Source organism: Protopterus annectens, chromosome 4.part1, assembly GCF_019279795.1.
Source record: "Protopterus annectens isolate FY-2018-M chromosome 4.part1, PAN1.0, whole genome shotgun sequence".
Lineage (NCBI taxonomy): Eukaryota > Metazoa > Chordata > Ceratodontiformes > Protopteridae > Protopterus > Protopterus annectens.
Genome location: NC_056734.1, coordinates 378,919,789 through 378,934,262, shown reverse-complemented (window position 1 = coordinate 378,934,262; position 14,474 = coordinate 378,919,789).

The following is a 14,474-nucleotide window of genomic DNA, read 5'->3' as shown; positions in this document are numbered from 1 at the left end:
CTTTATACCCTGTCACTTATATGCAAGAAACAGAGCCATCATAGAGCCTTCTACTGTGTAATTATTTATATTCCTTTCTGGCAATAAAAAATTAAAACTAGTATGTGCTAGTCACATGCTCATATGATCTTTTTCTGCAGAGATACTGGCAGAACTTTTATATTCTCCAAACCAAGCTAAGGGACTTAGTTTATTTTGGTGTAATTTCTGTCAGCTTTTGTTAAAGAACATGACAGAAGTGAGGAGTATTTTCACAATATCTAGGAACTTGTGCAATAGAATGCCACTGAATCCCAAAGGCAAAGTATTGCATGGTACAGTACGGAAATAGCTGAATCCAAATATATCCATACTTTGTCAGATGTGATTGTGCCATATGTTAACCTGAAGATCTAGTCACAGCAGTCTTGGTTCCAGCATGTATTTAGGCATTTTTGGGTGTAACACCATAAAAAGATTAGGTAAAAACCCATGTCAGTAATTCTTCAATCCAAGTTTGGAGTACATCTGTGAAAACATTCTCAGGCCTGAGTGAGTGTCTTTAGGATAGCCACTTAAGTTAACAGTTTCTTCAGTTTGTGTGTCAGATTATGCCAACAGCAAATTTTCTCAAAGTTTAGACTTTTCTCTTTTAATTGTGCCATTAATCTCTCTAGACATAATTTTAAGCTGCTTATATGGTCTACAAAATTGTACGTCACAAGTATATCACAGTTTGCAATTCACCTTTGGAAATCCCTGTAGCACTTGATCTACTAACTTTTGTTATATATGGCTGGTACAGATGCCACTCCCAATACCTCTTTACTGTACTTAAGCCATTTATTTGTGTTGATCAAAAATTGTCTCAAAGCTTCATGCAGTATCATCTGATATAATGCAGTTTGTAAAACAACTTATTGAAGGATGAAAAAATACATTTGACCCAGGATTATGGTAGTACAAAACACTGGTTTCACAACATTCCACAGAATCATATTTGGCTGTCCTGTTGCTCTCTAGGACAGGTGTAGTGGGTGCTGCCACCTCTATTCACGTTCACATAATTCTTGCATGCTGCAACCAGCACATGAGAATACTATCCCTGCTTTAATAAAATTAGAAATGGTATTTTTTACTTCTGCAAACAGAAGTTAGGTTTTGCCACTGCAGCAGCATGTATTTTCTGACATGCCCACTGAGTTTCTACAGCCGGTTTACTTTTTTCATTTGATTCCTTCTCTCTGCAGCTGATCATCGACTGCCAACTTGGTCTCCTACAGGTTACTGTGAGGCGATCAATGCCTGGCATACAGCATCTTCTGATACATCTCTGTACCTTTTGCATATCCACAAAACAAACAGCATCAGAACTACTACATCCAAGTCTTTACATTTTGCTTGTGACATAAATAGGACATGTTGGCAAGAAAGATGTGTATGTCAGAGGTTCCACATCCATGTGAAGCAGTGTCCATTCCTAACCAAATTTGGGAAATTGGAAATGTACCCTGAGTCTGGCCCCCACGTCTCTGATAGACAGTGGCAGACAGCAACTATGTCTTAATTAACACACAAACTGTATAAACTTCCTGACATAACCCCCTCCTAATAAACACCCATGATACACAGGGACACAACTGGGTTGGATTGTCTGGTTAGGCTTATAATGGCCTTGGTGGGCATCAGCCTAGTATATATCAATGAACCCCTCTCCTCTTTCATCTAGTCTTTCACACCTGCCACAGCCTTTTCCTGGCTCAGCTCAACTCACATCTGAGGCCGGCTAGGAGATTGAGGACACTGGTGGAACATTATACTGATGCTAGAAAGTGTGCCTTATCCCCTGCCACCACATGGCAACCTTGCATGCTCTATAATTACTACCAATGGGAGGTGCACAGACAGCCTTCTGACCAAGCAGTATACAGTGGTAAACTACAGCACAGACCTCACCCAGCTCTTTGTACTGCTAATAGGCCTAGGCAGCCTCCCTCCTCCCAGCATTGACTCTCATCCTCCTCTGCCTCACTACTGACATGTCAGTATTGGAAATGCTGAATACAGACAAGCCCCCCCCCCAAAAAAAAAAAACCTGACAAAAAAAGAGTGAATCTTGAAAATTTCTCTTCTCCTTAAAAGTTCTTTTTTTTTTTGCAGGGGGGTAAGCACACCCCAGACTTATATATACCAACTCTAAGATTGCCATACCTCAAAGAAATGGGAATATTCCAAGAAATGACATCTCAGACTTAGTATATGTAAGTCTGATTTTTCAGCAGCCATTCAGTTTCTGCATTTTGGCACTTGCTCTTATGGGTTCCAACATTTCAAATGGTTACCTCCTCCATGTCAGTTCCCTCTGTGCCCGTGCACTACATGGCCAGATGGTAGAGCCTGTTTAATTTAAACGTCCTCGTCCATTCACTACTGAATAAGGATGGTATACATACTAGTATATCATAGGCTTTTTGCCTTTATATTTCACAGGTGCTTTTATTTTACCATCTGGATTTACTTTCTTCCCAGTATGTTTGTCGCAGTGTCTTCTCTTTCATCGTATGTCTGAAAGCAACGAGGATCTCCATTTTAGCTTTAAACTAGCCACTTCTGAGATAGTTTATATAATATCACAATAATTACATTGTGTATTTCATAGGTTCATAGGTGTGTACTAGGCTAATTCGGCCTGGAGCCTTTACAAGCCTAGCCCATAGGATTAACCTGGCATCGTGCCACCCAGCCTTAGTTCCTAGTGGCTCTGTCGAGTAGAGCCACTGGAGTGATCCCTAGCGTGAATTTTCTATTTCCCATCCACTCATCAAGATTTCTCTTGAAGAGGGCCAGTGAGGTGCTCTGCTTGACATGTATGGGAAGTCCATTCCATAGCATGGGCATTCTCCGGCTTATGAACCTGTCCCTCCAGCATTTTCTGCTGATTGTGTTAATGAGGTTGAGGTCTCTAGAATGTGTGGTGCGGAGGGATTGGGATTTCTTTAGATGTAGCATTTCTAACAGAGCTAGGTCAGACATGGCTTTGTAAGTCAAGCAGAGATCACCTCTAAGTAGGCGATATGAGACAGAGAATAGCTGGGAGTTTTTTGAGTCTGTCCATATAGGACAAGTGTTCAAGGCCTAGGATCCTTTTTTTGAGGTACTTATGCGACCTCTCCAGTTGTTGCAGTTGTCTAATGAGGTACATGCCATATGGGTCATTGTACTCAATGACTGGCCTAATGAGGGAAGAGTAGAGGGAGACAATGACCTCTTTCTTGCTGGATGCAAAACCCTTAGTAATGAGATGTGCCACATAGAAGGACTTTCTGAGCACAGTGGCAACGTGGTGGTCAAAAGAGAGGTTGCTGTCAACCTGTGTTCCCAGATCTCTCATAATGCCTTCTGTGTTCAGTGGACTGCAATCAATGTGGTAATTCAAAGGAACTGGGTTTTTCCCAAAGGGGATGAAGACACATTTTTTGGTATTAAGCTTAAGGCCATGGTTATGACACCAGTCGTTGGTCTCATTGAGGCCTTTCTGTAGGATGTCAACATCACTTGGGGAGTTAATAATAGCTCTCAACTTGCAATCATCTGTGAACTTTGTCAGCCAGAGTCCCTTCGTGTTGGCCTGGACTTCAGAGAAGTAGATACCAAACAGGAGAGGATCCAGGACCGAACCCTGTGGGACTCCACTCGTGACTGGTCAGCAGTCTGACTTGGAGTCAGCTACTTTCACACTGTGGGTTCTGTGAAACAATTTGCAACCCACCTAGTGATATAGGGGTTGATGCCTAGCTTAGTAAGTTTTTCTATGATTCCTGAGTGGGGAATGGTATCAAAGGCCTTGGCCAGATCAATGTAGGTTGTATGAACCACCTTACCTTCATCCACACCACTGGTGACTGACTCAAAGAAGTCAACCAAGTTGAGCAGGCATGATCTACCCTTCACAAAACCAAACTGTGCAGGATCCAGAGTTTGGAGATTCCCTATATCCTTGTTTATTAGGTCCATGGTGATGCATTCCACAGCTTTGCATATTAGACTTGTCAGGCTAATGGGGTGATAGTTTCTGGGGTCTGTAGTTGCTCCTCCTTTGTGGAGAGGGATGACTGTAGCAGTGCGCCATTCAGTAGGGAGAAAGCCTGAGGTGAGGCTGTGATTGAACAGGGCACACAGGTGAGGTGCCAGTTCACTCTGTAGTTCACGTAGAACACAGCCAGGGATATAGTCAGGTCCCATAGAGGCTGTATTCTTGGCCTTGGACAGTGCTGTTTTAACCTGTACAGCAGTAATACTGGGTGCCTGGCAATCTACATAAAAAGATCTCTTCTATTAAACTCACTCTCAGCATGCACCATTTTTTGCAAACCTTTCTTATGACACCTGCTCTTTTCTGGTTTGCTTTTATCTTTTCAATTTTTTTTGTGGCTTCTTTACTTATACAGTCTTGCGATGTAGCCAGCCTTTTGGCATATTTTACAATCTTTCTGTATAAACAATTATCTTAACTGTGGAACATTTCCCCAACTCTTTGATATTTCCCTGGAGAAACTCAAAAGTCAGGGTGACCAGTGACCATTCAACCAAATAAATCCTTGCTACTAATTCTGCTAACTGATATAGTCAGTGCTATTTCTGATGTTATTTTCATCCTAAATACAACTTTTGAATAGCTTCATTGTACATTCTGCAAAATAATCTGTCAGTTAAGTCATTTGTTACTATACCACCAAAAGGCTCAAAATTTAGCTAATTTATGGACTTAGCTGTGCATTTTAGCATGCTTTACTTTTTTCAGTTATTTATGGGAAATATTTTTTTCTGCTATTAAAGACTTTGGATTCATACCATTTTACAAATTAATTATTTATTTAAAATATTTCTCATACAGTTCAGCTAGTGTTACTAAAAATGTCCTTCCCTAAGGATATTTGTAAACATTACAGTTAACCAAACTTGTTTTTCCTCTACACTAAGCCCACTATGATTCTACCCAGTGAAAATAAGAATATGGATAGTTCAGACTAGTTATGGTTAAGCAAATTCAGATGTCCAACATTAAATGTTATATTGCAAACATTTCTGCTTGTTCTTTGCTTCTACTTTAACTTTTACTGACACACCCCAGTTATAGAATTCAAAGATTCTAGTATTTGCATATCAAAAGCACACTGTAAATCTATAGTTTCAGAAGTTTTATTATTTTAATATCTTAAAACATCCTTAATTCCTTTGTAATATTCTACAATAATTACATTTCATTTTTGCAATAAATGTATTTATTTTAATATTCTATGTCTTTAAATAAATTCACTTATTTTTATCTATGGATTCTTCCATTTTTAATATTCAAAATTAATATTTATTTTGCCTTAGATGCATTTTATTTTCTCAATCAGTTATACAAAATCTGTTCTTGACTAGTTTGCATGGATAAACATACTGAAATAAATGATATCCTCACTAGTATGAAATGAAAAATATTAATGGCCAAAATGTTATATCATAGGATGCATATAAAACTGTCCATGATAATATTAAACAATTCATTCAGAAACAAGCACATGCAGACACACACAAGAATCATAAGTACACTGACCTAGTTGATCACATCATACTATAAAATTAGACTATCATGTAAAACTAATGGGTACAGCAAAGTATTCCCATATCAGAAAACCAAATGAAAAATAATGAATGCAGCAAACACCATAGCAATGGCTGATTCTTGCCTAACTGAAGGTACACTGATGTACTCATCCCAGCTTACAAAAATAAACATTCATAAGGATTTAAGCATAACACCATTGTCCAGTAGAGACCCCCAACATTACACAAGAAATTATATTCACAGCAGTTAATAATTCTATCTGAATGGAACCTGGTAGCATTCCTTGGTATTTCCTACTAGGAAATATGCATAGAAATCCTTACTTATTCATTCATTCTTGGGTGCTATTCAGGAGAAGTGTATGCCATGGAACAAGAGTGGTATGCTGTAGAAAGTACTGTCGATGCTCTTTGTAATTCATAAAACAGGATATGCAGTACGGCAAGACACTATACAGTCTGAACCCCATTATTTGGAGAACTCTCGGAGGAACAAATGCCTGTGAATGTGAAACAGCAATTGAGAAACAGAAAACAGCACTCAGTGAGCACTAAAGAAACTTAATTTAGCATGTTTATCTTTATTAACCAAAGATGACTTCAGAATAAAATACCTCCACAACAGAATTCACATTTGAAAAATCACAAGCATATTACGTTTTACACCATTATCATTTATTGCGGTGGTGGTGCTGCGGAAGCATTGTCGCCTCATAGCAAGACCTTGTCCCGTTCGATTCTCAGTTAGAGCGTCTTCTGTGTGGAGGCATACGTGAATGGGGCGTGCCTTCATTGAAGGTTGTGCGTCAGGGCTGGTAACCCGGTATGCAAAAATCCACTACCAATCATTAGCAGACCAGAGTTCCGCTGTGGCAACCCCTAACTGGGAAAAGCTGAAAGACACAAACAATCATTTATTGCATCAATGCTCAAATTCTGTATTCTGTAACATAACAAATAGCACAATAATGGCTTGTCTTGAAGCAGACTTTTAATGGTAGAATTAAGTTCTTATCTACCAAAATAACTTTCTGCTCTAATCTTATTCAACTTACTACCTCTTCCATTTCTTTCCGTATTAACAAATGTAAAAAGGAATACCCTTTGAAATTATCATATACAATGGAAATAAGTCATTCACATTAAATTTACCATTAATGGCATACAGCTGTTTTAGCATGCATATTTATGATATAGCAGCATATACTGTATCCTGGGAATTAAAATTAAGTGCCCCCTTAGTGCCAAAACATCAGATCATGTTTTTAAAATATATCACATGGTATTTCATCTAGTTTTATTCATTTTGCAATAAATAATAATAATAATAATGATGATGGGGGGGGGGTGAGTGCCTTCTTCCTTATACTTGGAATTATTGTTCTGATCAAATAATCTTTTAATATCCTAGATGTTTTGTCAACAGACACTGGGTCAGGTCCTAACAGTTTATCCATGGCTTGGTTAAAGCAATAACTTTCAATGTGTTGCAAATTTTATTTGAAGCCTTTAACATCTCCACTATCCATAAGAGAACATATCCTTACATATTTGTATTTATAATATCTTGAACATCGCTATGTTTGTACTTCTCCAGTTATAAAATTGTGTATTCCTAGTAGTAGCCTTCACATGTCGAAAATTAGTTGCTGTCAATTCATCATTGCAACCTCTAGTTAAGAATTGTGTAAAAAGTCAGACAATTTGTTTTGAAATACTTCATCTGTGAGCAACCTGGAAAGTCTTATTGTTTTCCCTTTACAATGACCCTTTCAGCATGGAATGGGAGTCCACTCCTGTAATCAATACACGTTTATAAAAGTGGGCTTCCTATGAACTTCCAAATGTATAATTTCCATGTTCTCATCACCAAAAACTTGCTAATCTGTTAGCTGGTAAATGATAAAAATGAAGCAAAATAATTAAAAAGAACATTAAAAAGTTAGGTTTGCTATCTTCCCAGACCAAAAAAATCATTTACATGCCTATAAAAGTTTTACTATAGCCATAAAACTTTTTTTAAAAAGTGTTTGACTTCCCAATTTGACATTCCTAAGTTGGCAGAAGTTGGAGCCATATTAGCCCTCATGGCTACCACCTTTATCTGATGCTAGTATTTATTATCAAAAAGAAAAAATATGTTTAAAACAATTACTTCTAAAGTACAAATTAGCTCTACCTCCTTAGCAGGAAAGTTTGAATACTGAGTTACCTTCTCAAATTCTTCAATCCTACATATTCCTGTATGGATATGTATAAGAGGTTGGGGTTCATTCTGTCAAATGCTAGCTTTGTCGACAGTGTGTGCTGCTGTGTTTTTTTTTAATCAGTAGCACTCTTTGTGAAGTGTAGAGTTTACTGAACAGAAGAATGTTGACTGTTATGTTTTGTGTAGGGAATGTGCTTTGGGTTACAGGAAGTGACTATATGTGTTGATGCTGAAACTTTGGAATTCAGTGAAAGTGTTTCCATTAGGGAGGCGTGAATGTGTGTGTGTTTGCAGGTTAGGGTTGGAGTGATGGCTAAGTATGGGGACAGATTTAATGTTATACATGTCTATTCACATATAGGAAGTATGGGTGAGTGTCTTATGCCTTGGTGCTTTTAGGAAAATGTTTTGTAAGGTAACATACAGGGTTTGGGGTTAGGGACAAGGGTAAGGATAGCACATGAGTAGGGAAAAGCAGAGTGATGAAGCCTCTCTGCCCATCTTTATTCATGTGTGTTAACCATAACCCTACCTTTGTTCCTGTCTCTTAACTCCATCCCAATACTTTAACTAATGTAAAATGAGGGTTAGGGGTTAGCATAATGATTAAGGTGTTTATACTGTTTATGCATCACAGACAAAAATACAGGGTTTGTTTCTCACCAAGGAAAGGTGGCTAGGCTTAAAATGGACCACATGAGCAGCTAGCCATGTGACTGTTTTCTCTCCCAATCCTGTGGTGCTGTCCACATTGCAATACCAACCAGAGAGTTTCCTTAGACAAGAGTTGCAGAGGAATATATATAAGCAAAGCCACGGCACTCTATAATCTGGAAGTTCTGTGGTCTCACAATCAACTCAGGTATTCAAATCATAAAAGATAGACTACATTGATCTACCCAAGACTGTCAGAGAATGTCCCATGATAACCAAGTAGATGTTAAATATAAAAAAATCTACAACATGCTTTTCTCCTGATGGTCAAAAGATATGGTAATTCCACTGTTAATCTTTTCCATTTAATAGCTGCTGCAAAAACAGTGGGTAGCCGTGGTGGTGCAGCGGTTAGCATTGCCGCATCACAGCATGAGGTTCTCCGGTTCAATCCTCGGCTGGGGTGCCTTCTGTGTGGAGTCTGCATGTCCTCCCTGTGGTCATGTGAGTTTTCTCTGGTTTCCTCCCACATCCCAAAGACATGCTGTAGGTGGATTTGACACTCTAAATTGGCCCTTGGTGTGAGTGCATGCGTGTGTGTGCCTTCTGTGGAAGGTTGGGCACTGGGCTGGTAACTCGAAGCCGTAAAACTCTACTGCCAATCATGAGCAGACAGGTGATCTGCTGTGGCGACCCCTAACCGGGAAAAGCTGAAAGAAGAAGAAAAGAAGCTGCTGCAAAAACATTGCCACCTTCTTAGATTTTTCTGTGGCATTCAGCACATTTTTCATGGGAGCCCCTTGAACCATTTGAGGGAATATTGTGGTATCACAGTTATCATCTTGAACTGGTTTGCCTCCTACCCTTTTGGACATTCTCAAAATCTGGTATTGGGGGATAAATTTTCCTTTTCCTACCCTCTGTCATGTGGAGTGAAACAGGGGTCAATTTTGTGTCCATTATTGGTATCCATTTGCATAGTTCTTACTCTAAGAAACCTTATTCAAGAGAGAGAGATCTGCAATACCATTGCTACACTGATGGCACAGAATACAATACCATTGCTACACTGATGGCACAGAACAGTATCTCTACTTCCATTATGAATCTATGTTCATCTTAAACTATCTGCACTCTTGGAACACATCCCCTAAACGGATGATTGATAATTGGTTTAGGCTCAATATCATAAAGATGGTTACCATAGTTATTCATGTAATATTGTATATAGTTCTGAAAACTAAAAGTTTGTGCTATAGATGTGGAATATTGGGGTGAATTTTGATGAATGAACCAGATGTCTGCAGTCATCAGATCCCTTTTTTCTATTTGAGAAATATCACATTTCTCAAGTACCTCATTCCACCTGTAGATCTTCTAGTGGTGCTACATGCCTTGGTGTCCACCTGACAACTATTATAATGTCCTGTACAGGAGGCTTCTAGAGGTTGAGCTTGATTGTCTGCATCTGGGTTATTGATAGAGGTTTCTTGGCCACCATCATATTACACTGAATCTGTTGAGTATCTTATTTGTCATTATGGGCTCATCACATATAAGGTTCTGATTTATCCTGTCCTTAATTTGAGTCCCCCCTTATTTTAGGGAGCACTTGAGCTGGCCCACTCATGCCAGTGCTGCTCCTGCTTGGAATTATTGGTGGCTCCATGGGCCCCCAACTGGGTTTTCTGATGAATGTTCATTCATGTTTCAGTGGCTCTGTTTTTGGATTCTTTTGCATATTAAGACTAACTTCAGATTCTAGTTTTGTTTTTTAAGCCCTGGTTGCATTATCTATTTCTCTTGTTGATTAACTTCCGTCACTATTTATTTCTTTTATTGTATTAGTGCATATGTTATAACACTCTAATTTGAATTTGAACCCACTATTGTTATTACCCTATGTGGGTTCTAAGTAACGGAGAATTCAGATGGAATTATGCCCTCAAAATGGTCCATAAATTGCTCATTCCACCAGGTCTGTCTTATAAATGTCACAGCGACCAATAACAGAAAGTCCCATACTTGATCTTGCTTTTTCTTTATAGATATGGTGAGAAACTAATCATTCATGATTAAGTCAAGAAATAATAGCTTCAATCTGTTAGATAATGACAGTTTGGCACCACAGGCACCACTTAGTGAGAATCCCTGTCCAAATTTAATTGCACCCTGAGGCGACTGTAAGGGACTCATGTTGACTCATTGATGGCAGTCCCCTGACTGCCAGCAGTATGTAACCACATTACTGAGAACCATTCTCAGTGATAAAGGAGTTTATGTGGAGGAAGCAACCCCCCTGCACCCTCATGCAAGGGGGAACCTCCTCATACCCCTAACTTATATATACTAAGCACAGCAGCGGGGAAAGGAGCACACATGGTCACACAACTGTAGGGAAAAGGGCACTCTCAGTACCACATGGTCATACAGCACTGGAGAAAAGAGCACACATGGTCACACAACTGTAGGGAAAAGGGCACCCTCAGTCAGACCAATAACTAAGTCATGGCTAAGGAGGCACCTGGATCAGGTGCAAAGGGGCATGGTCAGCAGGTGCTGATGCTGTGTGGCTGTAATATTGGTACTCATTCGTGAAGTCAAGAAGATATTGCAATTTATAAATGAATGTTGATACTGTATTTGCAGCCTCAGCTTCATAGATGAAGAACTCAGAAGTACTCAGAGTGTAATAACAGTAGCAGGGTGCTTGGTGCATTTGTACCAAGCAGTTTAAGAGCTTTTTTTCCTTTGATTCTCAACTCTGAGTTGAGGGCAGTACAAATTTGAAGACCTATATAGGTTGTTGGATAATGGGATTATGATTCTGACCTCAAGGATCACTAAAGCTCATTTGCAGCTATGTGGATTTACACTGAACAGCAGTCAGAAAGATTGCTTTCCATGAATTGACTGTCTCCTGCTGTAACACACAGTCATATTGGCCAGGAACACTTAGACTCCATCATCTTTCTCTTTCTATGAGTTTTGCCAGTGCCAAAGTGACTGCATTCCAAAACTGAGATCAATGGCAACTTAAAAGAAGCTGTAACAGTGAGATCTGTGCTGCGAGTACAGTGAATATAAAAAGTGTACATTCCCCTGTTAAAATGCCAGGTTTTTGTGATATAAAAAAATAAAAAACTTACAATACGTTGGTTGCAAAAGTGTGAACACTCTTAAACTAATACTTTGTTAAAGCACCTTTTGATTTGATTACAGCATTCAGTTTTCTTGGGTACACACCTGCCATCAACTAAAGAGAGATTGATTAACCCCAAATAAAGTTCAGTTTTAGTAGTAGGATTTTCTTGACATTTACTCCAATTGGCTGCTACAACAAAGCCATGGTTTGCAGAGAGCTTACAAGGCATCAAAGGGATCTCATTGTTGAAAGGTATCAGTCAGAAGGGTATAAAAAAATGTCCACAGCATTGGATATACCATGAAACACAGTGAAGACAGTCATCAAAAAGTGGAGACAATATGGGACAACAGTGACGTTGCAAAGAACTGGATGTCTCTCCAAAATTGATGAAAAGACAAGATGCAAACTGGGCAGGGTGGCTGCCAAGAGACCTACAGCAGCACTGAAGCAGCTGCAGGAATTTCTAGCAAGTATTGGTTGTGTACTACATGTGACAACAATCTTCCATATTCTCAATATGTCTGTCCTATGGGGTAGGGTTGCAAGATGAAAGCCTTTTCTTACACAGAAAAACATCCAGGCCTGGCTAAAATTTGCAAAACAATACATCATCTCCCAAAAGCATGTAGGAAAATGTGTTATGGTTTGATGAGACCAAGGTTGAACTTTTTGGCCACAATTCCAAAAGGTACATTTCTTGCAAAAACAACACTTTGCATCATCAAAAGGACATCCCCACGGTGAAGCATGGTGGTGGCAGTATCATGCTTTGGGGTTACTTTTCTTCAGCTGGAACTGGAGCTTTAATCAAGGTGGAGGGAATTATGAACAGTTCCAAATACCAGTCACTTTTGGCCCAAAACCTTCAGGCGTCTGCTAGAAAGATGAAGATGAAGAGGAATTTCACCTTTCAGCACGACAATGATCCCAAGCATTCATCCAAATCAACAAAAGAATGGCTTCACCAGAAGAAAATTAAAGTTTTGGAATGGCCCAGCCAGACCCCAGACCTAAATCCCATAGAAAATCTGTGGGGTGACCTGAAGATGGCTGTGCACAAGAGATGCCCTCGCAATCTGAAATATTTCACTTTTGCAAGGAAGAGTGGTCAAATATTGCCAAATCAAGATGTGCCATGCTGATAGACTACTACCCAAGAAGACTGAATGCTGTAATTAAATCAAAAGGTGCTTCAACAAAGTATTAGTTTAAGGGTGTGAACACTTATGCAACCAGCTTATTGTACGTTTTTTATTTTTTATATATTTTCCCCTAACAGATATGTTTGTTTTTAAATCATATTGTACAGGTTATAGATCACATTAAAGGTGGGAAAAGATTTGAAATGATTTATTGTGGTCTCATTTTTTATGTCACAAAAACCTGGCATTTTAACAGGGGTGTGTACACTTCTTATATCCACTGTAGATTTCATCTTACTAAAACAGAGGATGCAAAATCTACAAATACAATTAAAATAAGCCACTCAATGGCCTAAAAATAAATGAATAAGAATAAAACTCTTAGCACAAAGGCAAATAAGTTATGCAGAGATGATGGTAGTAATTAAAGCAGCATTTCATTAAAATGCACAAAATAAATTTCAATAATAAAGTAATATAATCCTAAAAACTCACACATCATAAAATAACTATATTAAGGGGTACTGTTAAGAACATAAAACAATCAATATGTTACATCTTATTCAAAACACAGCACATATTAAGACAGGTTATAGTACCATAAAGCAAAAGGACTGCAAAACATTAAATCGTCAGCCCAAATGAAATCTCCCTATCTTTCTTTAGGCAATACTGCCCCCCCTTGCTTAATATATCATCCTTTGAGGTTTAACAAAAGCAAAGATGAAGTGTTCATCATTCAACAAAAGGATCCTCTACTTAAAAGGAACTACAGTGCAGATATCTCTTCAAATAGCAATACTTGGTATAGAGTATTTAACAGTCAACATGTAATAAATGGTGATGCTATGTCTGACCTCCAACTAAAGATAGTGCATGCAATGATGGTATGATTTACTAGGGCATAGAAAACACAGTTAAGTCACCCGAGTCCCTCCTGATAGAGCTTATCCACTCATTTCTTCAATTAGATCCTTCTTAGAGTATGAAGCTCTCATATATATCTCTGCTGCTGCTGGTAAACATCAGCATTGTTGTCCAACCTCCTACCAATCACCTGAGTTCCTCATCACTGCTCATTGGTGACTATGGATGTAACCCAGCACATCATTGCTGGAGCCTTTCTGTGTCCTGACAGAGTGCTCTTCAAACTATCTGGAGATATACAGAGCTAAGTATATTTTTTGGCACTTCAGAGTTGTGTACTGTTAATTGTTGCTTGACTAATTTTATATCATTGCTGGCTGACTTCAGAGTTGTGCGCTGTTATTTTTGCTTCACTGTATACTTTTTCAGATTTCTGCTGAAGGTGTTGTTTTTCTCCTACCCACCCTCCCTATTTCTGTCTTGTTGTTTAAATTTGGGGGCTTTTGCAGTTGCCCGCCCCCACTGTAGATTTGATCTGGGACACTCCCCCCAGTCCCATCTCTTTATCTCATTCTACCTAATAGACTCCTTCTGCACTTGTTTTTAGTCATTTTTAATTTAATTGCATTTTTTTAAACTGTTTTGTCTAACATTGCTACATACTCAAGTGTGCTAGCTTGCACTGCATTTGAATTGTTTTTGCTGCTGTTTTAGCTACTTTTCTGTATAAAAAAAAATTCTAAGCCTGTTTCCTACCTTTCCTGTAACTAGTCCAGATTCAGATTTGCTTATCTAGGACTGTATGTAAGCGAGGAAAGCCTTCTAGCTTATCAGTGGGAGTGGTAAGCACTAGGTAACCTAT